This window comes from Mesoplodon mirus, assembly GCF_964341445.2.
Source record: "Mesoplodon mirus genome assembly, chromosome: 6".
NCBI lineage: Eukaryota > Metazoa > Chordata > Mammalia > Artiodactyla > Ziphiidae > Mesoplodon > Mesoplodon mirus.
In genome coordinates this window covers 55382980-55406752 of record NC_138982.1, presented here as the reverse complement: position 1 = coordinate 55406752, position 23773 = coordinate 55382980, and the positions used below count along the sequence as shown (strand labels likewise).

Here is a 23773-nt window from a genome sequence, read left to right as displayed (position 1 = left end):
TAAAGACTAAACACCTTCATTAAATTAATATTTTTGGTACCAACGATGGGCCAGCCACTATCATAGACATTGGGACTACAACACTGAAGAAAGCAGGTATGAAGAAATCATAAACAAATAATTACAATATCTGTGCCCTCGTGGTGATTACATTCACATTTGGAGAGGTAGGCAATAAATAAATACATTTGTAGAATATATACTATATCTGTTAGTGACAAATGCTATGGGAAAAAATAAAATAAAGGAAGGAAAGACAACAGAGAGTACAGGGAAAGGAAGGATTGCAATTTTAAGGAAGGTGGTAAGGGAAAGCTTCATTGAGATAATTTTAAGCAATTAAGGAGGTGGGGGAGAGCCACTAGTTATCAGGGGAAGAACTATCACATTAAATGTGATAATTTATGTAAAAAATCTTAGCATGGTTGCTGGCTCAAAGTACAGTAGTGTTTAATGAGTATTTGCAAGTATTATTGTTATAAATAAATTAACCTTGGTTTTAAGAAAAGATTTTTGATGTGCAGTTTGGAGTTTCACTCTGATCATAGAAATAGCATGTGACTGTGTTGATAGTGCCAGTATTTGCTTGCTTCTCTTTTTGTTATGTTAAAACATAATCCAAAGAATAAGTCATAGTCTCAAAATCGTGTTGCAGAAAGACAATTTAATTGTTTCAGATACATTTGTTTTTTCCCAAAATTGAAAAAAATAATCCTTAACATATTGGAATAGAAACCATTCTTTAGAAATTGATGCAGAAACTGATAAAGCTGTTTTTCATTTGTTTGTTTGTCTGTTTGGTTTTTACTAGAAGAGTCTTTTAAAATACTTAAAGCTTGTTTTTAGCTTATTATAGAAAGAAAGCTAAAAGTAGATGAGCCTGAAACATTGACTTTTATCCATCTTGAATTTCATGGAGCACCCAGAATGATGGATCTTTCCCTTCAAATGTTTATCCATCACTTCCAGACAAGTAGTGTATGAGGCAATAAATAACAGACAGCTAGAACAGGAGAAAACAGTTTTTTAATGCCTTGTGCTTAAACTGTCGTTCTGACAGGAAGTAATAACTGAATGCTGCATTATTTAAGGCAAGGTAATAGACTACTTCCTTTTAGAGGCAAATTACTTTAGGATCAGCTGCCTTTCCCTCAAAAGCCAGAGTTTCCTCAGTGAAAGACTAGAGATGGAAGTTTGATGTGCGGTGATCAGCTACTGAATCCTAATGTTATACACAGCAGAATAGTATTTCCTTTGAGACTGTGGTCATCATTCATCATTAAATGAAGAGTTTTGCCAAGTGCATGCTTTTCCATATGGTAGGCAGTGGGATGCATTATGAAAGCAGAGGGTTGGAGCTAGAATAATCTGTGTTTGACTCTACTACCTACTAGTATGATTCTGGGTAAATTACCCAATGTCCTGGTATTCAGTTTCCCTGCCTGGAAAATGCACGTAGTCATACTAACTTAATTGAGTTACTGAGAGGATTAAGTTAAATGATGTGTGTAATGATCTGGACCTTATATTTTGGTGTCAACAAGGGAATATTTACTACTTACAGATGATTTAAAGATCTCTTAAGTTACATGATAAATATATAGGTGTTTAGCTGTTGAGTTTTAATAATAGGTGTTGCAATTTCTATATGTATTATAGGAGGCACCCAGGAGATATTAGTGTTCTTTCCTGTTCCCTCTCTCCCTTTGAATTTTTTAAATCATAAATAATTTATGATCCCGTAAGATCATGTTCTACTTGAAGGTTATATATTAAGCCTTCACCTACATAAATCTTGTGTGTCAGAATTCTGTCCAGTTTTAAAATACCATCTGATAAACATAAGAGCAGAGTTGCAGAGTTGTGTACTATTATGCGCAGGAATATTGTTGGTTGATGGAGTTTGGGCCTGAGAGCCAGTTTTTTAAAATACAGCTTCTACTCAGTTGAATAATTATACTTTGATGTATGAAAAGTCCATTATTGAATATGTTCTACTTTCATATGTACTTATTTGTAACATTATTCATGATTTACTTGCTTTTGGATGGTAGTCATGATGGTTTCCCCATCGTAACTGCAAAGATCCTCTTTTTCAAAGTGCTTATTACTTTGATCTATAAAATAATAAGCCAAGTTGGAACAATAAATAGAAAATGAAATTAGTTGTGTTTTCACTTTTTAATTTCTTTATTATGGATAGATATAGTTTTAATAGATAATTGAATCTTGTTTTTTCTACTTTTTACTCCTTATTAAAATAATTTTACCATTTTTCTTGATATGTTGTGAACATATATTTAACAGTATTTATAATAGTGTTTCAAATTGTTACAAGATCACACAATGTTATTTTCTATATTTATTTGGGATTTTAATCACTTTTCAAGTTTTTAATTATCAGAATTTTATAAAATTAAACTGTATTTTATTTCCTCTGTTAGTACTATTTTGATATTTTAAACAATATTGACAAGAATTTGACCTTGTTGCATATTGTTTTATCATACACATTTCTCAAGAATTAGTAATATTTATTTATTTATTTATTTATTTATTTATTTATTTATTTATTTATTTTGGAGGTACACGGGCCTCTCACTGCTGTGGCCTCTCCCGTTGTGGAGCACAGGCTCTGGACGCGCAGGCTCAGCGGCCATGGCTCACAGGCCCAGCTGCTCCGTGGCATGTGGGATCTTCCCGGACCAGGGCACAAACCCACATCCCCTGCTTCGGCAGGCGGACTCTCAACCACTGCACCACCAGGGAAGCCCTCATTAATCTTTTGAACATGTAAATATTTGAAAATTTCTATATTAATTCTTTTGTGTATAATGTTCTTCTAAGTCCAGTGCATGTTTTTTTTCACGGCAATACATTTTGAAGACCAACTCTAAAATCATTGGTATCATGTGGAGATTGGACTGCAGTAATCCTATATCACAAACCTAAACAGTTAATTTTGGAATAATTAATAATTACCTGGATTGCAACTTCTAAAATGCAAGATAATATTTGCTTCTTTTCTGTAGCTTTGAAAGTGCCTCGTTAGTAGTTATTCAAACATCTTTAACACTATCTACTTACTTATTTTTATAAGTTATTAGCCATTAAGTAGAGTTATTTAAATTAAGTAGCTTATTTGAAATTAAGCAGTTTATTTAAAACACTGTTAGATTTTAATGTTCACGTTACTATTTACCAAGGGACATTATACTTTGCCATCTCTTTAGGAAGACTTTACCTGGTGATAACATTTTCATATGATATCTGAAAGAGTGGATATTCAAAGACACAATGATCTAAATAATATCCTCAGAATTCTATTGCCATAAATTTCTGTGATTTCATATTTCAGATCATTCCTTTTTACTGTCCATAATATAAATACCAGGACCAAAAAACAACCAGCATAATATTGAAATGCAAATGTTATTTTTTTTCATGTTGAAGGCATTTTGTTTTTATGAAAAAAAATTATCTGAAAGAAATACCCAAATTGTAGGAAAAAAGAAAACACTATGAAAATTAGTTTCTCTTAGACTAAATAATCAGAAAGGTACACAAATATAATGTTCATTGAAGAATATATTTGTAAACAGTTCCCAAGGATAGAGAATAGTTTAATAATTTACAGCATATTCACATATGAACCTTAAACAATTTTGAAGAATATTTTATGAGATTAGTTTATGACAGAGGAAATGTTCCCAATTTAATGCTTTGTTAAAAATACAAAATTATACACTCACTTTGATCTCAACTTTGATTTATAGAAATATATGCATGTACATATGTATATACATATACATGTGTTTATTTCAGGACTTAATAAAGTTGAGCATTGTTTGATTTCCTCTGCTAATGCTATTTTTATTTTTTCAGATCATGTTCACGAATAATATGGCCTTGTTGCAACTTATATACATTTCCAAATATCAGTAATCTTTTGAACATGTAAATGTTTCATCTTGGTAATTCTCTTATGAGTAGTGTGTCAGAAACAATCAAAATGGGTAGTTTTATTTCTTTACTTAAGATAAAGAAATAAGTATCAATGAAGTATATATTAATGTACTAAGTTGTGTTTTCAAATGGTATCATAGTAACAGCATGATAATTGAATTTCACACCTTCCAACAGGCTGCCTTTTATTGCCATGAACATGAAATCTAAATAAGAATGTTTGCTCTGGCTTTGCTTATTAAATCATACAATCTAAGCTTATTTCATGATTTCAGTCACAATGGCAAAATTTTAGGACCTTTCTACATTCCCTTCATTCAGTAGGTAGTTATGGAATGCCCAGTTTATATCACGCTCTTTGATAGGCCATGGAGATAATAAAAAGAATAAGAAATGTTTTTTTGTTGTTGTTGTTGTTAAGAAAGAATTTAGTAAAGAGCAATTTTATAATGTAGTGCTTCATTGTTAATATATTAGAAGTACATATAAGGAACCATGGGACAAAGGACCCTAACTCTGGGTGGGGTTGTCAAGGAAGGCTGAAAAGTGTAGTGCATCTCCATCGAGGATGGAAATAGGAGTCAAAGATGAAAGAAGAAGGTAAAGGGCATTTCTGCACAGAAAACAACAACCGAAATGTAACCATGGCACTAGGAGAAATTACAGAAGGAAGATCAGTCTTTTAAAAAAGCTGATAGGGGCTTCCCTGGTGCCGCAAGTGGTTGGGAGTCCGCCTGTGGATGCAGGGGACACGGGTTCGTGCCCCAGCCTGGGGAGATCCCACATGCCACGGAGCGGCTGGGCCCGTGAGCCATGGCTGCTGAGCCTGCGCCTACAGAGCCTGTGCTCCACAATGGGAGAGGCTACAGCAGTGAGAGGCCCACATATCACAAAAAAAAATAAAAAATAAAAACAAGCCAATAATATTATGTTAACAGTATGAGCATAATCAATTAAGGAGACTGTGTGAGAATATCAAATTATAGACATAATAAAGGTAACTATAAAAATATGCTTTTGCACATTAACACATATTCAGAAATATTGGTGAAGGAATTTGTTCCACATGAATGAATTTTCTAATGAATGTTTAGGGACAAGTTAATTTATTCATTCTTGATAAAAATATATTTCAGTACTTTTTTCTTCATTAAACAAACATGATTTTTCCTCCTTTGTCCATTTTGCTTCTTCTGGAGGTTGGTATAATTATCAAATATCTGTTTTTGCCCTCTGCAATAATACAGTTATATGTTTCCCTGTAATATTTAGATATATGGCAATATTTATCCTTTCTTTAATGGCATCAGATTGCTCTAATTTTTGCAGTTCTTAGGATTGCTCTTTTTGCTTTTTCTTATCTCCCTCCTGATAAGGAGCCCTGTACCTATTTCCAATAGTTCTTCAATCACCTAACACTTTGACTTAATCAAATGTGGAATTTTTGACAGCTCTTTTGGCTAGTTAAGAAATTTTGTCACTTATTTTCTGGTTTGCTTAATTAAAGTTATGGGGCAGCATAGTATACACTAATTCTAGATAGTCTTAATTTTTAAACTTTATTCACATGCATAGTATAATAAATTTATATATTATTGGGTTCTCTCATATTATGGAACTTTCCATAGCATGCAGTAAAAAGGGAAATTAAACTAGGATCCAGAGGTGTACATGTTTCCCCTAAAATAATTTTGAAAAATTATGTACCTTCTTGTATATTTTAAAATTCACATCTCAACTTTCCATCATAAATTTTACTGGTGCAAAGGATGTAATTTCTTATTACTATTGTAATTAATTATATCCAGTGGGTTCTAAATTCATTATAATTGGACACTTACCATCATCTATATGAAAATAATTGAGCAAGTTCTTTATTAATTAGAAAATTCACATTATTTCTTTTTCATCTTAAACTTAGGTAACTGGTGTTTAGAAGTCCTGAAATACACGTACTTTATTTCCCTCCGTACCTCTTAGACTGTCCTTTTGTAGCCTCTTCTCAAGGTTGGCTTGTTACTTGTAACTAAAAATGTGTCAGTGGGAGGAGAGATTGGTATACAATGATGATTATGATTAATCATAATCATAATCATGAGTCAGCCTAGAAATGTCAAATGTCAAAATGTCAAAGGCCCTGGAGCATTTCTCAATCATGGGTCCCCATCAGGATCGCCTGAGCAAAACCTTGGCTTCCAAACCCCATTTTTAGTCCCTGTGCTTATCCGCCTCTCATGTAGACAACTGTGCCCTGCATGGTACCCAGTCAGAAAAGGGAGAATTGGTTCCTCTTTAGCACTGCTTCAGAGGAGGGGTTCATGGGCTCTCCAATCCTCAAAGGCTATGTAGTCCCAGGGAGTCCTGGTAGAATGTGTCTGAGGAGCTTATTACCTGCTGTCTATGATATCTCTTAATAGGCAAAGCCCCTAAGATTATTTTTATAAAGCCCTGATCAGTACACCCACCCAGAGGAGCCTTGTAGGATGGGCTTCTCATCTACCCTCCCCACTTAGCCTTGTCAGTGGGGACCAGACAGCCAAGCCAAGCCAGTAGGGGTCCTAGGGCTCCATTTAGTACCAAGTTCCCAAGAAAGGCCTGGAAAGAGTCAACCTAGCCAGGGTTTCTGGCCTTAGGCATATCTCTTGCCTTTAGTTTTCCTGATGTCAGAGCCAGGCCTCTGGGGTTGTATGTGCTGGACTTTGCATGTGGCCCTGAGGCACAGGAGGGCCTGGCACTGGGCTGCTAGTGGGAGACTAACGACCTGAGGTAATTCAGTGTATAGAGAAAGACATTCAGCTGTTGAGAACTTGGGCTCTGGGTTTGAATTCTGAAAAAAATCACCTAAGGAGGAACTATTAAAAAAATGCATGCTGATGCATACCACATCCAGCCCATAATCTAGACTCCCTAAGTCAGGCTCAGCTGCAGTGTGTACTACAAGCTCCTTGTGTTTCCTCCTCCTCTTCCCTGGGTTAAGAACCATTTTCAGATTGCTTGAAACAAGCAATCTAGGCTTGTTTCAATAAAAGACATTTATATTGTGTGACTCCAGAATAACCCTATCATTTCATTGTCTTGAAAATATAGTTTTCAGAAGGGAAAGTGTTAATTGATGATGAAGTTCACTCATTCAATATTTATGCAGTGATTCTTGTAATGCCAGACACTGTTTTCAGTCCACGGTGTAGATTCTCTGCTTTCATAGAAATTATATTCTAGTATCAATGGGATAGCTGTGTAGATATTGTTAAAGAAGAACAGTACACAAGTAAGCAAATAGGTAATTAAGATAATCATAGAAGCTGACATAATTTCAAGAAGGGAAAAGAGGGAATGACCAAAAAGTGCTGACTTCGGAATATTAGAAATTTGTTATTTAATGATTTTGTTTCCTTGCTGTGGACTGCTTTTGGAGATACTGTTATGGAGCATGCATAATCAAAATAAAAAGGCAATTCCAAGTGCTTCGTATCTAAAGGTTGCAATATCATATTGCTATTTAGATACAAGAGATACAACAGTGCTATTTAGATACAATCATTAGGCCTCACATGAGGCCTAATGATTGTAGACCTTGAACCTAACAGCAGTTAAAGCAAGTGGAATATATAATAAAGAATACATGGAGAGAAGACAGGAACAGGGTTGGAAAGATGCTATATTTCTTTTATTCTGTAACAGACAGCAGAGACTTCCTTTAGCTCTGTTTATGAAAATGTATTAAATTTATGGTTACCACTATATTAATTCATGATACAGTTCTATTTTGTTCTATTTCAAATTTGTTCTATTTTTAACCAGAGATCCACTTAAAATGATCTTAATAAGAGTGACTTCTTAGATAGTAAATAATTTTCTAATATCATTCATTAATTGACTAAAAATTACTGATACGATATTGGTATGAATGCAAAGATAAATGATACAAGATTTCTGCTTTCAGTGAGTATAAACTCACTCAAATCATACTGATAAAATCTGGCAAAGGATATTCAATCTGTATTCAGACTTCTTTGGTGGATGGAAGAATGTGCTTAAGTGGCTCAAAAGGGGCATAAATAAAATGCAATGAGAATTTAAAGGTGAGGAGCTCAGTTCCAGTTGGAAGGGCCATGGAAATCACCACAGTGGGGGAGAGAGTGAGGAGATCCTTCGAAGGAAGGTCACGTTACTAGGTAGAAAAAGCAGTGAAGGATGTAACGATGTCCAGGTAGAAAATACAGGGTGAATGTATGTATGCAGTTGGGAAGGTATAAGTCTGTGTAAGAAGAAAGGTAAACGAGTCCACAATGACTGCAGCTCAAGAAAAATAATACAAATGATTTTAGGGAAGGTTAGTTGATACTATACAAGACCTCAGGAATATCCCCCGAGTGGATTCTGTATATAATGATTTTTCTGTCTTATGGGATGCAGCTATAATTTTTAAAACTATGACTATTATCTGTTGTTTTTAAGCAAGATTGGCTGAGATATTTGTGCTTATTCTCAAATATAAGCTGCACCTCTACAAAAAGACAATGGAACAAATGGCACCTGTAAATTCTCTCTTGAAGTACTTCTTGGTTTAAAATTTATGCTTGCTTGAAAAATTACGTTCATAGATTACATTTTGAAAAGAGATGACAGGAGACCTGAGATAAGAGTTGTGACTGGATGTCCTGATGGGACCACTTTCTTTGCCATCAGGAAAGGTAATGGAAGGATGGGAATGCCTTCTTTTGCACCCTGCCATGCTCACAGAGGCTGGATTATCAAGCAGGAGCAGCCCTTGGTCATTCCCTGATTGAAAAGGGAGCAGCTCCAGCTCTAGGGCCAAGTTCACACAGATAAAGAACCCCGACGCCAGGCAGCAGGTTAGGAAGAGTGCAGGGGCAATCTGGGCTTAACTAAGTGCCACACCAAGAAAGGAATACATGGAGAGTAGAACCCATTTCAGTCTCTTGTGTCTTGTAATTTTGACTCTGTGGTGATAAACAACTGAAACAGTGTGGCTAATGCAGTCCCTAAAATATTTGGAGTCATAGCCTAGTGACCTTAATGTTGCACTAGGGAGTTTGGGCTTTGCATTAACACGCAAAATGCCTGAAGAATTGGCACTTTTTGTTCGCATTGCTTAAGTTACAAGAATGACTTGCTCAGAGTTGTGTGTGAAGAAAATTTATTTGATGCTTATGTGAAAAATGGGTTCAGAGGAGAAGAAGCTTCAGAGTTTATGCCCATGTAATTGGTAATATTTTCCCCTTAGAAAGACAGTTTTCTAATGTACTCTAGAACTTTTGAAGCTAATTTGTTTTTTATAAGATTTTTTAAACATATATATTAGAAGATCTTGGGTCAACTTAAATATATATTCTGGTAAGGCCATCATGTGTTAAATAAGTGTATTTTCCAATATCAGCCTGACTAAGTGAGTTTAGACTCCACATACCATGACTTGAATATATAATTCATGCTTATATTAAAGGGAATTAGTTTAGGATGGATTCATAATGATATTGCCATCAAATTTTATGGATCAATGGAGATTATTAGACTTTCTTGGATCATGCTGTTCTTATAAAGGCCTTAGGTATAGAATGAATATATTATTGCTTTTTGCTAACCACAATAGCCTAGATAGTGGATGAAAGACAGTGAAAGCTTTCATGTTATGTTATTCAGTTTTGGAAGGAATCTTAGAAATGTTTCCAATTCCTAAATGTGTTTATTTCTTAATGAGAGAGTTAGATTATGGTGTTTCCACAGCTCTGAAAAATCAGTTTCTGTCAGTATTCAGCTAAGACCACACACCGAGTAAAAAAGTAAAGTCATTCCCAACAAGTTTTATGATCAGAATTACTGGGGAGTTAAAAAAAAATTCTTGGGGGCTTCCCTGGTGGCGCAGTGGTTGAGAATCTGCCTGCCAATGCAGGGGACACGGGTTTGAGCCCTGGTCTGGGAAGATCCCACATGCCGCGGAGCAACTAGACCCGTGAGCCACAACTGAGCCTGCGCCCTGGAGCCTGTGCTCCGCAATAAGAGAGGCTGCGATAGTGAGAGGCCTGCGCATCGCTATGAAGAGTGGGCCCCACTTGCCACAACTAGAGAAAGCCCTCACACAGAAACGAAGACCCAACACAGCAAAAATAAATAAATTAATTAATAAACTCCTACCCCCAACATCTTCTTTAAAAAAAAAAAAATTCTTGGGTAGGACTCTTCAAATATTCTGATTCTGTAATTCTTATGTGGCCTTGGGCTCTGTGCTTTTTAAATAAGGTCCTGTTTGAGAACCACTGCAATATTATGTCATGGGGTAGCATACAACAGAAATAGAAATGCAATAGAAAATAGAACATAGGAATTTCTCCTTACATTTTGCTTTCTGGTCTGGCCAGAGGAACACATTAAGTGTTCACATAAGTGATACTTTCAAGGTTAGTGAATGATGAATGAAAATTAATATAAGCAAAAAAAATACCTTAGAAGAGTAAGCCAAGTATTCTTTTTAAATTTCTTTTTAAATTGTGGAAAAATATACATGACATAAAATTTGCCATTTTAACTATTTTTGGGTGTGCAGTTCGTGACATTAAGTACATTCACATTGCTGTGCAACCACTACTACCATCCATCTCCAGAATTTTTTCGTTTTCCAAGACTGAAATTTTTTTTTTTTTTTTTTTTTTTTGTGGTACACAGGCCTCTCACTGTTGTGGCCTCTCCCATTGCGGAGCACAGGCTCTGGACGTGCAGGCTTAGCGCCCATGGCTCATGGGCCCAGCCGCTCTGTGGCATGTGGGATCTTCCCGGGCCGGGGCACAAACCCGTGTCCCCTGCATCGGCAGGCAGACTCTCAACCACTGCACCACCAGGGAAGCCCCAAGACTGAAATTTTTAAGCAATACTTTCCAATTTCTTTCCCCCCACCCCCCATCTCCTGGCAACCACCATCCTATTTTCTGTGTCTGTAAATTTACTCTAGGCCCCTCATGTAAGTATAATCATATACTATTTGTCCTTTTGTGTCTGGCTTATTTTACATAGCATATTGTCTTCAAATTTCATCCACATTGTTATAACATGTTTCAGAACTTCATTACTTTTTAAGGCTGAATAATATTCCATTGTATCTATATATATCACATTTTGCTTATCCAGTGATGGGTCATTTGGGTTGTTTCTAGCTTTTGGCTATTGTGAATAATGCTCTTATGAGACTGGCATACAAATATCTGTTGGAGCCCTGCTTTCAGTTCTTTTGAAGTAGAATTGCTGGACCATATGGTAATTGTGTATTTAATTTTTGGAGAAACTGCCATACTGTTTTTCACATCAGCTATACCATTTTATACTCCTACTAGCAATGCACAGGATGAACCAGTATTCTTACCTCTCCAGTAGCTTATCAACCTTTGGAAGAAACAGTCTTTTGATTCTTTTGTATTTTTTCCTACTAAAACACCCTGGTATGGTGTTTACTATACCCTAAACACATCACAAAGGCTAAAAACTAATAAGCAGTTAGTTATTGTTGGCTTATCTTCTCTCAGGTGCAGTATATTTATGTGGTTGTAAACAACAAAGTATAATAATGTAGTCTGGGGCACTGACTGGAGTCAAATATGATTCTGAAACAAACAGAAGTGACTTTAACCCATCACTGTTAAATTCGAACATTTCCGAAGCAACACATTTGTGGCAGCATTTTGGTGTTGATGTTGACTACTTCTTCTGATAACTTGTAAACATTACCTATATATCATTAAATATTGTCTGCATGCATGTTTTGTATGAAATCATCAGTAACCTTGAAAAAATGTTGTAGTTTTCAAACAGTTACAGAAATCTGAAAATACTTTCAGTTATTCTGACAAGCTGAAGAGATAGTTATAGCTGCAAAGAAGTCAGCATCATTGTCTTTTTTTCTGTTATTGGCTACAAGGAGTCTCAGAGACGAGTTTAATATTCAATCTCAGTAACTACTTTTAATTTTAGCAACCTGATTGCCTGCATGCCTATTAACATGAGGAAGTGAGGAATCTGGAATCACAAATCATTTTTTGGTGGCAAGTAGAGTATATATATGTGTGTGTGTGTGTGTGTGTGTATGTGTATATATATATATACACACACACATATATATCCGTATATAAAAAATGAATGGATCAATGTTATAATGAATAAATAGAAATAAACTGAATCATATAGATATTTATTTCTAAAATCTATACTTCCTCTTGGTTACCAACTTTGGATTAAATTGGAATGTATAGGCTTAAAAGGAGAAAGAAGACTTCAGGACCAACCTCACATGTCAGTCTTTAGGGTTTGAATTTCAGAATTTGTTTTCTTACCCAATGTATAAACCTGAAAAATGTTACTAGTTTACACTTTTGTGTAAACACTTGTATATTTCTTTAAAAAATTATATTTAAGACTAAAAAAGTGTTAGGTGCTTGAGTTAAGCATTAATCTTTCTTAATTCATGAATAAACAAAATATACAAAATGCATAGAAGACCAAATATAGTAAAATCAATATAATTTTTGGATTTATTTTACAAAATGAGATTCAAATTGTCACCGTAAGAATTTACTAGGCAGAAAAAAAATTAAATAGGATTTAATTTAAATAATAAAAAATGATTCTCTATATAAAAAAATTACTCCTTCCTATTTTTGATTAAATAAATGAATTGAGGGAAATTTAAACATTAGGTTGTAGTATATCTTACTTGTAAATAATGATAATGAAGCACATATCAATCATTGAATCCTGTCATCTTTATGTGTTTTATTTCAACTCACATAATTTATACTGCCTTCACAATGGGCTCATAAATCTTTAGAGATTTTTTTCAGCATCCACTATTTATATAATGATCTCTGACTATTAACAGTTTTAGGGAGTTTATTCAACCCTGAGGACAATGAAAATAGCTTGAAAAGCTATTGCTTAGATAGCATTTGGGGCTTTGGGATCTGAAAAGACTTGTGTTGTAATTCTGTCTCTGCCGTTTGCTTATGGGCTGTGAGGCAGGGATCAAGTTACTTAACCTTTCTTTAGCTTTGTTTTCCTTAGTTGTAAACTAATGTTACAATATGTAGAGGGTTATGACAAGGATTCAGTGGCTTAATATTTAAGGTCCTGCTCAAGATAGGCATTCAATACATGGTAATTATTATGGATACTAAAGATAAACACAACAATAAGCTGCTTGCATGCTAATATTCACTAGTTTTTAATGTTACATCTAATAGGAATATATCATAGTAAACTATGGATAATATGAAAAGCACCTTTTTTTGTATCTGAAAGTCACATATCGTTGAAGGTATGATCATGCTTGCCAAAACTCAGTCGGGATCCAGAGAATAAAGTGAAAGAGGTTTGTTGTTATATGAAACTAAAGGATTCACTCTAGCAATGGATTTTGATCAAGTTAATAAAGTCCATTAAGTAAATGAGGTACCCCAGTGACATTTATGTATTCAGTAATGAAAAAACTGGCCAAAGGGAAATATATTTTTTGTATAGAAATATAATTATATATGGCAGCATAGTATGTTTTGTATAATGTTTATGATAGTATGCATACAATATCAAACATCTTTAGCACAAGTTACTAAGGATTCAAAATTGGGTAACCATCAGCATTATTAGGCAAGAGAAACAAAATCAGTGAATAAGAGATGTGGAACTGTGAAAGAGGAAAACACACAATTGGAATTTGTTCCTATATGCTGTGAATAGAAATGATTTTTTGAAAATTTATTCAGAAATAGAAGGTTCCAATTTTAAAACTTGAATATACATACACACTCATATTAAAGGGAGAACTTGAAATAAAAACAATAGCAATAAAGATATAAAAATACATTTAAAATTAAGACTTTACTGTAAAACTTTAAGTAAGAGTGATATTTAGATTTTAATTCTATAATTCTTTGTTATAGAATTTCTTTAAGCATAGTTGCTTTTCTTTAAGACACTTTAACATTAAATGTGTTTAAGTTATATTATTAATACTTCATGCAGAAAACAAATATTTATTTATAGATAATTTGGGAATAATTAATGAAAATATTATATATCCTGCTTGCTCTTTTATTTTAATAAAGTAATTTGACCTTTTCTTAAATAACATTACATTTGATTAAGTTATTCTAGACCAAGTGGATTGAACAAAAATAACGCCATCTGATGATGTAATCTCTGCTTGCATTCTAATATCCACCAGTTTTTAATTGTACATCTAAGTCACTGTTAACATTTGTAGTCTCTTTTTCTACCTATTAATCTAAGGAATTTAAATTTTGTTTAGGAATATATCATAGTTTAAAGATAATCACAATTTTACTTATTAGGACTTTAATAATAAAATAAAAATAATACTGTATATACATATGGCCTTTCAAGTTCACAAAGTCTTTTCATATATAATCTCATTTCCTTCCACAGTCACCTTGTGATGTGACAAGGGATTACTTTCACAGTTTTATAGGTGATGAAATTGAGACTCTATGAGAATAAATTACTTGCTCAAGGTTGCACTGCTAGTAATTACCAAAACTGAGATTTGGATTCATTATTAAAAACGGATTGTGCATAGCAGAGCTTACAAAATCAGATACTTGTAGTGGCCCCGGTGTGAACATAAATGGGTGAAGCCAATGGAGTACCAGATACTGGGGAGTGAGTGATGTGGTTACTGGAAAGTACATGCCCTGTCTAGAGGGAGCAACAGCATTTGGGTGTAACTTTTTGTTGTCTTGAGCAACTCTGGGTACAGCGTTGCCAGACATTTGATTTCTTAAGAGGAGCTCAAAATCCAAATTTTACGTGAAATGCCTTTGTTGGCAACTAACTCAAAAGTTGAAAAAAAAAAAAACGATCAGTGGCTTCCCTGGTGGCGCAGTGGTTGGGAGTCCGCCTGCCGATGCAGGGGACACGGGTTCGTGCCCTGGTCCAGGAGGATCCCACGTGCAGGCGAGCGGCTGGGCCCGTGGGCCATGGCCGCTGAGCCTGCGCATCCGGAGCTTGTGCTCCGCAACGGGAGAGGCCGCAACAGTGAGAGGCCCGCGTACCGCCAAAAACAAAGAAACAAAAAAAAACTAAAAAAACAAACAAACAAAAAAAACCGGCCAAAGTGAGACAAATCCAAGGGCTGATGTTGCTGTTAATTTACAACTTGTGGTGTCTCCTTCGTTTTTAAGTGGAATGAGTGTATGTGGGGAACCTGATTATTCATATGGATCTAAGTGTAATGTGGTAGAGCTATCACCCTAAATCCCATACTCTAGGATTGATCCAGCATTTGTAACTAAAGAAGGTAATTTAGTGATGATCTTTGTCACTTGATTTCCTTGATAAACTATTTACTCTTTCATTTGCTCAATCGAAATGTGTTGCATGCCAGCCATGTTCCTGGCACTGTAACACAAAGAAGACTATTACATAGTATTTTCCCTCAAGTCTCAGTTCAAAACATTCTAGTCATCAGTATACTTCTATAAACAGGTGTTGGAAAGAAAGCTACTCAGTGAAGGTAACAGTTACAAATGTTTACCATGTAAAATCATAGATCATTTTACACAGTGGTTAAAGGGTGCTATGTGGGTGTGTAGATTCACATGTGTGAGTAAATAAAAATTTAACATGTATTTCTTGGTTCCTACAACTCTTCCTCATATAGGCCCCTTAAAGTAAAAATGTTACCTTATTTTAAAAAATTGGTTTCTAGTATAGTACTACTTGTTCCTAGGCAGATAAAACACTACTAGGTGGAACATTTGTACTTAACAACAACCTGGATTTTCAGAATCTATGTATTTTCTAGCCATACTTTTAGTATTTTAATGCCACGGTAGGCTTTCACACATATAATTTATAAAAAGATATATTTGCTCTTTGAAAATATTAGAGTATGAAATATGTGATAGATTAAAAGTCAAAATTGTGTGTATTTAACTCTTGCATGTTTATATCTGTAGAGATTACACACACACACGTGTGTGTATAGATTGAGACTGAGAGAGAGAGAGAAGGAGGGAGGAAGGGAAGGAGAAAGTGTTTTACATCATTTGATGAATTGCACTGAGTCCAATAATGAAAATCTGTGATTGTATTTCTCTGTTGCCCTTCTGTCAGAGAGTTCAGAGCCTAATTTGATATATGGTCTTAGTAACTATGTTGGCGTACTTGTACTTTTCTTTTCTTTAGTCCTTATTTTCTATACATAGCAAATATATATATATATATATATATATGTATATATATATTTGCGCATCTTTGTATATAAAGGTGTATATAAAGGTATACATATATAACTTTTAATATGCCTTTCAATTGCATGAATATGCATGCCATACATGGGTATAGTTTCTGATTTATAGCTTCTGAGTGCTCTGATTGTTATTTTTAATACCCTGAGAAATCGTGTATATCTTTTGTTTTGAGTACATTGTGTTCTTAGTGGAAGGCTAGAGGGACAGAGGAAAATAATAGCAGAGAGAAAGAAATACACCATCCCCAAACACCTTCAGACACAAACACAGACACACAAAAGCATGCACACACACACACACACACACACAGGTGGTTGAGTGGAGTATAAACTAATCCAGTTTTTCTCAAGTGACAGAGTAAGTTCATGTGAGAGCTGAAGATGAGACCTAGGGCGCCTATTTCTTATATATTTTTTGACATAAATAGGGCATTGTTTTAGATTGAATATTAACAACTTTTTATTCCTCTCAATCTTATATTAAAAAGTATTTCTTGCACATTTTCTGAGAATTAGAGACACATTTTAAAGCACATAGATGTAGGAAATTTATAAATCCTCTACAAGAAAGCTGATCGTTTCAATGTAAGCAGCCAGTCAATAATAATAGCTATGATACCAAGCATTTTTAAACTTTTTTTCTTCGTCCAGTGCAATGAACTGAACCTTCTGATGGGGGTGGAATATGGTCCAGGGATTGGTGGTGGGGAAATATAACATTAATGCAAAGGTACCTTCTACTGATAAGGACCTATTTTTGTATGTATCCTTGTCTGAAATCGCTGTGAGGGATTTTGAATGACTACAGTATTGTTTCTTAAACAATATTCTTTAAGGTGTTCCATGAAGAAGGTGATCAAATAAGTGTACAAAACGTATACCTGTTTGTCTCTTGGAAATTCATGGCTTGTGTAAGCATAATAAAGACTCCTTAAAGAGTAAAAATCAGCTTTAAAGGTGTGGAATTTCTCTTAAGAAACTTGTTTTCCTTTTCAGTATGATTATAACCACAAATGGGTAGTCATGGTCATAGCAGCCAACTATTGCTGAAGTAAGAATTCATCTTATAGGACATATGGGTAGAGAGTCTTGGTTATTTATAGAGGAAATTAACAATGCCAAATTTGGGAAGATATAAGCAGAAATGCCTTAACATACCAAGCTTAAATGAACTTATGTTTTCCTTCTCAGATATAACCATTGACTGATTATTCTATGCTGCCATATGAAAGTAGTTCCATATGAAAATAATTTATTATGTTTAGCCTAACTTTTAAAAAGGTTATTACTGTAAGGCTTAAAAAAAAACAAACACACATTTATTTATTTATGGCTGCATTGGGTTTTCGTTGTTGTGCACGGGCTTTCTCTAGCTGCGGCAAGTGGGGCTACTCTTCATTGTGGTGTGCAGGCGTCTCATTGCAGTGGCTTCTCTTGTTGCGGAGCACGGTCTCTAGGCGCACAGGCTTCAGGAGTTGTGGCTCGTGGGCTCAGTAGTTGTGGCTCGCGGGCTCCAGAACGCAGGCTCAGTAGTTGTGGTGCACGGGCTTAGTTGCTCCGTGGTATGTGGGATCTTCCTGGACCAGGGATGGAACCTGTGTCCCCTGCATTGGCAGGAAGATTCTTAACCACTGTGCCACCAGGGAAGTCCCTACCATAAGGCTTTTGATGCAGTAATTTCCTGCAGATGACATGTCCTGGATAGTTATGATGTAAAAGTAAGAAAGATCATTTCTTCATCCAAATAACTTTATTTTTTGACTATAAATGTAATTTATATTGGAACAAGTGCCATTACAATGTGAAATCAAAACTATATATATATATATATATATATATACATATATATATATATATATATATATATATATATATCTCATTATGTTGGACTGCTATTAATATATATTAAACATAAAAGCAAAGAAGAACATGAACTTATTTTCTGAATTTTCCAGTATGAATATATTGCATGTTCCTAAATTTTGTTTCCAATTTAAGTTGAAATCTAGTTCATATTCTTAGTATATGTATTTGAAAGATAGATAGAAAAGAGCTCAAAAGACTGAATTCTTAAAGGATGGGGGTCAATAGCAGACTCATTTAAAAAATATTTTTAACTTTTATTTTATAATAGAGTATAGTTGATTAACAATGTTGTGTTAATTACAGGTGTACAGCAAAGTGATTCAGTTATACCCATACAAGTATCCATTCTTTTTCAACTTCTTTTCCCATTTAAGTTATTACAGAATATTGAATTGAGTTCCCTGTGCTATACAGTAGGTCCTTGTTGGTTATTTATTTTAAATATGGTAGTGTGTACCTGTCAATCCCAAATTCCCAATCAGACTCATTTTTGTATTCCCAGAGTTCTCCTCCTCAGAACCATTCTCCTCTCTGCCCTGTACTCTGCCCTGAAATGTCCATCTCAATGGGCTGCATCATCCAAACTCACTAGCCTTCTAACTCTACTGGGTTCAGCCAACGGGAAGGACATGCAAGAGTTTGGTGTGTGGGAAAAGTGAGAGCTCAGGATATTTATCCCTAACCTCCATGGGGCTATGTCTGACAGATAGGAGCAAACTCATCTACCTGTGGCCACCTTGCCTGTCATGTGGCTCCTTTTCAATAGCTTCCCACTCTTACTAGGTTCCAGTAACACTGCCCTCTCTCCTTGGCCCCTTTAAGCCTCAGGGGCTTACTTATGGCTGAGTAATATTCCATTGTGTATATATACCACATCTTCTTTATCCATTCACCTGCCAATGGACATTTAAGTTGCATCCACACAATAGAATATTACTCAGCCATAAAAAAGAATAAAATAATGCCATTTGCAGCAATATGGATGGACCTAGAGATTATCATACTAAATGAAGTAAGCCAAAGAAAGGCAAATATCATATGATATTACTTATATGTGGAATCTAAAAAAAAAATACAAATGTACTTATATACAAAGCAGAAATAGACCTACAGACATAGAAAGCAAACTTATAGTTATTAAAGGAGAAATGGGGGAGGAATAAATTAGGAGTTTGGGATTAACATATACACACTACTATATATATACAATAGATAACCAACAAGGACCTACTTTATAGCACAGGGAACTATACTCAATATTTTGTAAAAACCTATAAGGGAAAGGAATCTGAAAAAGAGCAGATATATATTGATATATATGTATAACTGTATCACTTTGCAGTGACACCTGAAACTAACACAATATTGTAAATCAATTATATTGATACTTCAATTAAAAAAATAAAGTTACTTTATATACTAAAAACAAAACACCCAGGGGCTTCCTATTGTCATCAGTCCTTGTGTGCTTCACTGTGGATTTCCTTAAATTGCCCTCATCTCTCTTTAGCATGTCCTCTGTATACTTCTGGGATTCTGCTTGTAACAGTTTGTATTCAGTTTATATTCTTTGGACAGGATTTTGAAATGAATGTTAAGAATCTGAATATACAGAATATAATAAACATTTTCATTTTAAAATTGATAGAAGAATGCCTGCCATATGTTGTGGGCCATTAGAAATGTAATATGTAGCTACTTTTCTAGAATATTTCTAGTTTTATATTCAAATAGATATTTATAATAGAAAAATGTGTTTTTATTATTTTCAAAAAGATTAATAGAAAGTTTATTTAAATAATTACATTTGTGAATTTAGTTAACCTATTAGTCAGTTGCCTGAAAATCCTCAGTGTTTTTCAATATCCTTTTTGACTGACAAAATACAATTTTCACTGAATAAGGTTAACTTATTCAGTGTTAATATATGCATTAAGTTTTTCTTTTCTTACAGAATTTTAAGATACTTTATGATTGGTAATTTTTTACATTGGAAAGTTATTATTTATAGTCACTAGATACAGAAAGTTGTCACCAAGATACAAAATGATTTGTTCAAAATCATAATATTTGTTAAAAATGTGTAGATTGTTTCTGAATATTAGTTTGGAAGAATCTATTCCTATGTTAACAATATGCTGCATCTCTGAGGATGTTAAAGAATGACTGATCAAAAATGTCATATATAATATTAAAAGTTAATTATTGGACATTTTTTATTCTTTCTGCCTTCATCATGAGAAATTCATCTGAAGTGAACAGTCATTTCCCTCTACACAGTTCTATTAAGCAGAAAACACATTGTACTTCTTTAAATAAACAAGAGAAACATAATTTTTTGCCTTATAATTAAGGCTAAGAAAGTATATTCATTTTGGGGGCAAGGGCAATAATATTCTGTGATAAATAAAAAGCCATTGACTGAGAGACCTTTTTGAAAATAAAATTAATTTATTTTAAAAAATATTATGTTTGAGCCTGCAATTTCTTTTGAGTTATTAATAGGAGAGCGTTATTTAGAATTGTCAGGAAAATCAATATTATGTACCGGGTAAACACTTATGTACTGGGTAAAATTGGTGTATCAATATTGATGGTTATTTGATGGTGAAAAGTATAGCCTTTACATGAATAGGGGTCTTAGTCTCAATTAAGCATGCTTAAATGAAAAGATTAAGCTTCATTAAGATATTTGGCACCTAAATTGCTCATTTGTTTTTAGTTGAAACTTACCTATAATTATTTTCTAGGGAAAGTCTTCATCTTGTCCACAGTTATTTCCTCAGATGGCATCTATTCAGGATGGGTATAGATTCAAAATCTTTAATGTCAACCCCAAAGTCCATTTACTTGGTTTTTTTCATCAATAATGTAGAATATTATATTCCATTATTGGAAAATATTATAACTGAACTCATAATTGGCTAGCTTTTGTGAAGTTATTTTTTTATAATTAATATTAAAGAATAAGTATTTAAAGGATATGCAGTTTATCAATTCTTCTGGATTACTGGTGCTGATTTAAATTTTTCCTTTCTTTAGTGTTTATTATTTGCTTAATAAAGTTTAGTCTATGTTAATAAAATCACAAAACACTTTCAATTAAATTTTTTCCAGCTTTAATGAGATATAATTGACCTACAGCACTGTATAAGTTTAAGGTGCACAGCATAATAATTTGACTTACATACATTATGAAATGATTACCACAATAAGTTTAGTGAACATCCATCATCTCATATAGATGCAGATTTAAAGAAATAGAAAAAAAACAGTTTTTCCTTGTTGTGAGAACGCTTAAGATTTACTCTCTTAACAACTCTTATATGTACATTCAGCAGTGTTAATTTATTTATCATGTTGTACATTACATCGTTAGTACTTATTTACCTTATAACTGGAAGTGTGTACTTTTGACCACTTTCATCCATTTTCCCCTCCCCCACCCCAACCTCTGGTAACCACAAATGTGATCTCTTTTTCTATGAGGTTGTTTGTTTGCTTGTTCCTAGTATACAGCATAGTGATTCAATATTTCCTTTGTTTGTTTTAAACCTTTATATAGGTTTGTTTTTTATTTATTTTTTAATACAACAGGTTCTTATTAGTCATCAGTTTTATACACATCAGTGTATACATGTAAATCCCAATTGCCAAATTCATCACACCACCACCACCACCCCACCACAGCTTTCACCCCTTGGTGTCCATACATTTGTTCTCTACGTCTGTATCTCAATTTCTGCCCTGAAAACCAGTTCATCTGTACGATCTTTCTAGGTTCCACATATATGTGTTAATATATGATATTTGTTTTTCCCTTTCTGACTTACTTCACTCTGTATGACAGTCTCTAGATCCATCCATGTCTCAACAAATGACCCAATTTCATTACTTTTTATGGCTGAGTAATATTCCATTGTATATATGTGCCACATCTTCTTTATCCACTCATCTGTTGATGGGCATTCAGGTTGCTTCCATGACCTGGCTATTGTAAATAGTGCTGCAATGAACATCGGGGTGCATGTGTCTTTTTGAATTGTGGTTTTCTCTGAGTATATGCCCAGTAGTGGCATTGCTGGGTCATATGATAATTCTATTTTTAGTTTTTAAAGGAACCTCCATACTGTTCTCCATAGTGGCTGTGTCAATTTTCATTCCCACCAACAGTGCAAGAGGGTTGCCTTTTCTCCACACCCTCTCCAGCATTTGTTGTTTGTAGATTTTGTGTTGAAGCCCATTCTAACTGGTGTGAGGTGATACCTCATTGTAGTTTTGATTTGCATTTTTCTAAAACTTAGTGATGTTGAGCAGCTTTTCACGTGCTTCTTGGCCATCTGTGTGTCTTCTTTGGATAAATGTCTATTTAGGTCTTCTGCCCATTTTTGGATTGGGTTGTTTGTTTTTTTAATATGGAGCTGCATGAGCGGTTTATATATTTTGGAGATTAGTCCTTTGTCCGTTAATTTGTTTGCAAATATTTTCTCCCATTCTGAGGGTTGTCTTTTCGTCTTGTTTATGGTTTCCTTTGCTGTACAAAAGCTTTGAATTTTCATTAGGTCCCATTTGTTTATTTTTATTTTTATTTCCATTACTCTAGGAGGTGGATCAAAAAATATCTTGTTGTGATTTATGATAAAGAGTGTTCTTCCTATGTTTTCTTCTAAGAGTTTTATAGTGTCCAGTCTTACATTTAGGTCTCTAATCCATTTTGAATTTATTTTTGTTTATAGGTGTTAGGGAGTGTTCTAATTTCATTCTTTTACATATAGCTGTCCAGTTTTCCCAGAACCACTTATTGAAGAGACTGTCTTTTCTCCATTGTATATCCTTGCCTCCTTTGTCATAGATTAATTGACCATAGGTGTGTGGGTTTACCTCTGGGCATTCTATCTTGTTCCATCGATCTATGTTTCTGTTTTTGTCCCAGTACTATATTATCTTGATGACTGTAGCTTTGTAGTATAGTCTGAAGTCAGGGAGTCTGATTCCTCCAGATCCGTTTTTCTCCCTCAAGACTGCTTTGGCCATTCAGAGTCTTTTATGTATCCGTACAAATTTTAAGATATTTTGTTCTAGTTCTGCAAAAAATACCATTGGTAGTTTGATTGGAATTACATTGAATCTGTAGATTGCTTTGGGTACTATACTCATTTTCACAAAATTGATTCTTCCAATCCAAGAACATGGTATTATATCTCTCCATCTGTTGATATCATCTTTAATTTCTTTCATCAGTGTCTTATAGTTTTCTGCATACAGGTCTTTTGTCTCCCTAGGTAGGTTTATACCTAGGTATTTTATTCTTTTTGTTGCAGTGGTAAATAGGAGTGTTTCCTTAATTTCGCTTTCAGATATTTCATTGTTAGTGTATAGTAATGCAAGAGATTTCTGTGCATTCATTTCATATCCTGCAACTTTACCAAATTCATTGGTTAGCTCTAGTAATTTTCTGGTGGCATCTTTAGGATTCTCTATGTATAGTATCATGTCATCTGCAAACAGTGACAGTTTTACTTCTTCTTTTCCAATTTGTATTCTTTTTATTTCTTTTTCTTATCTGATTGCCTAGGCTAGGACTTCCAAAACTATGTTGAATAATGGTGATGAGAGTGGACATCCTTGTCTTGTTCCTGATCTTAGAGGAAATGGTTTCAGTTTTTCACC

At 34.3% G+C, this 23773-nt stretch overlaps 1 protein-coding gene across 5 annotated transcripts in view; it reads left to right on the top strand.

The window, feature by feature from the left end:
- NAALADL2 (N-acetylated alpha-linked acidic dipeptidase like 2) overlaps nt 1-23773 on the top strand; it is a 1538215-nt gene that overhangs the window by 219685 nt on the left and 1294757 nt on the right. Inside the window, exon 1 of one of the 5 annotated variants that reach the window (XM_082624731.1) lies at nt 14-96. The exons of the other annotated variants lie outside the window; for them this stretch is intronic. The gene's annotated coding sequence lies outside the window, so the exon portion shown is untranslated. Of the gene's footprint in view, nt 1-13; nt 97-23773 lie in introns of those variants that run through there. 5 annotated transcript variants of the gene reach the window in all.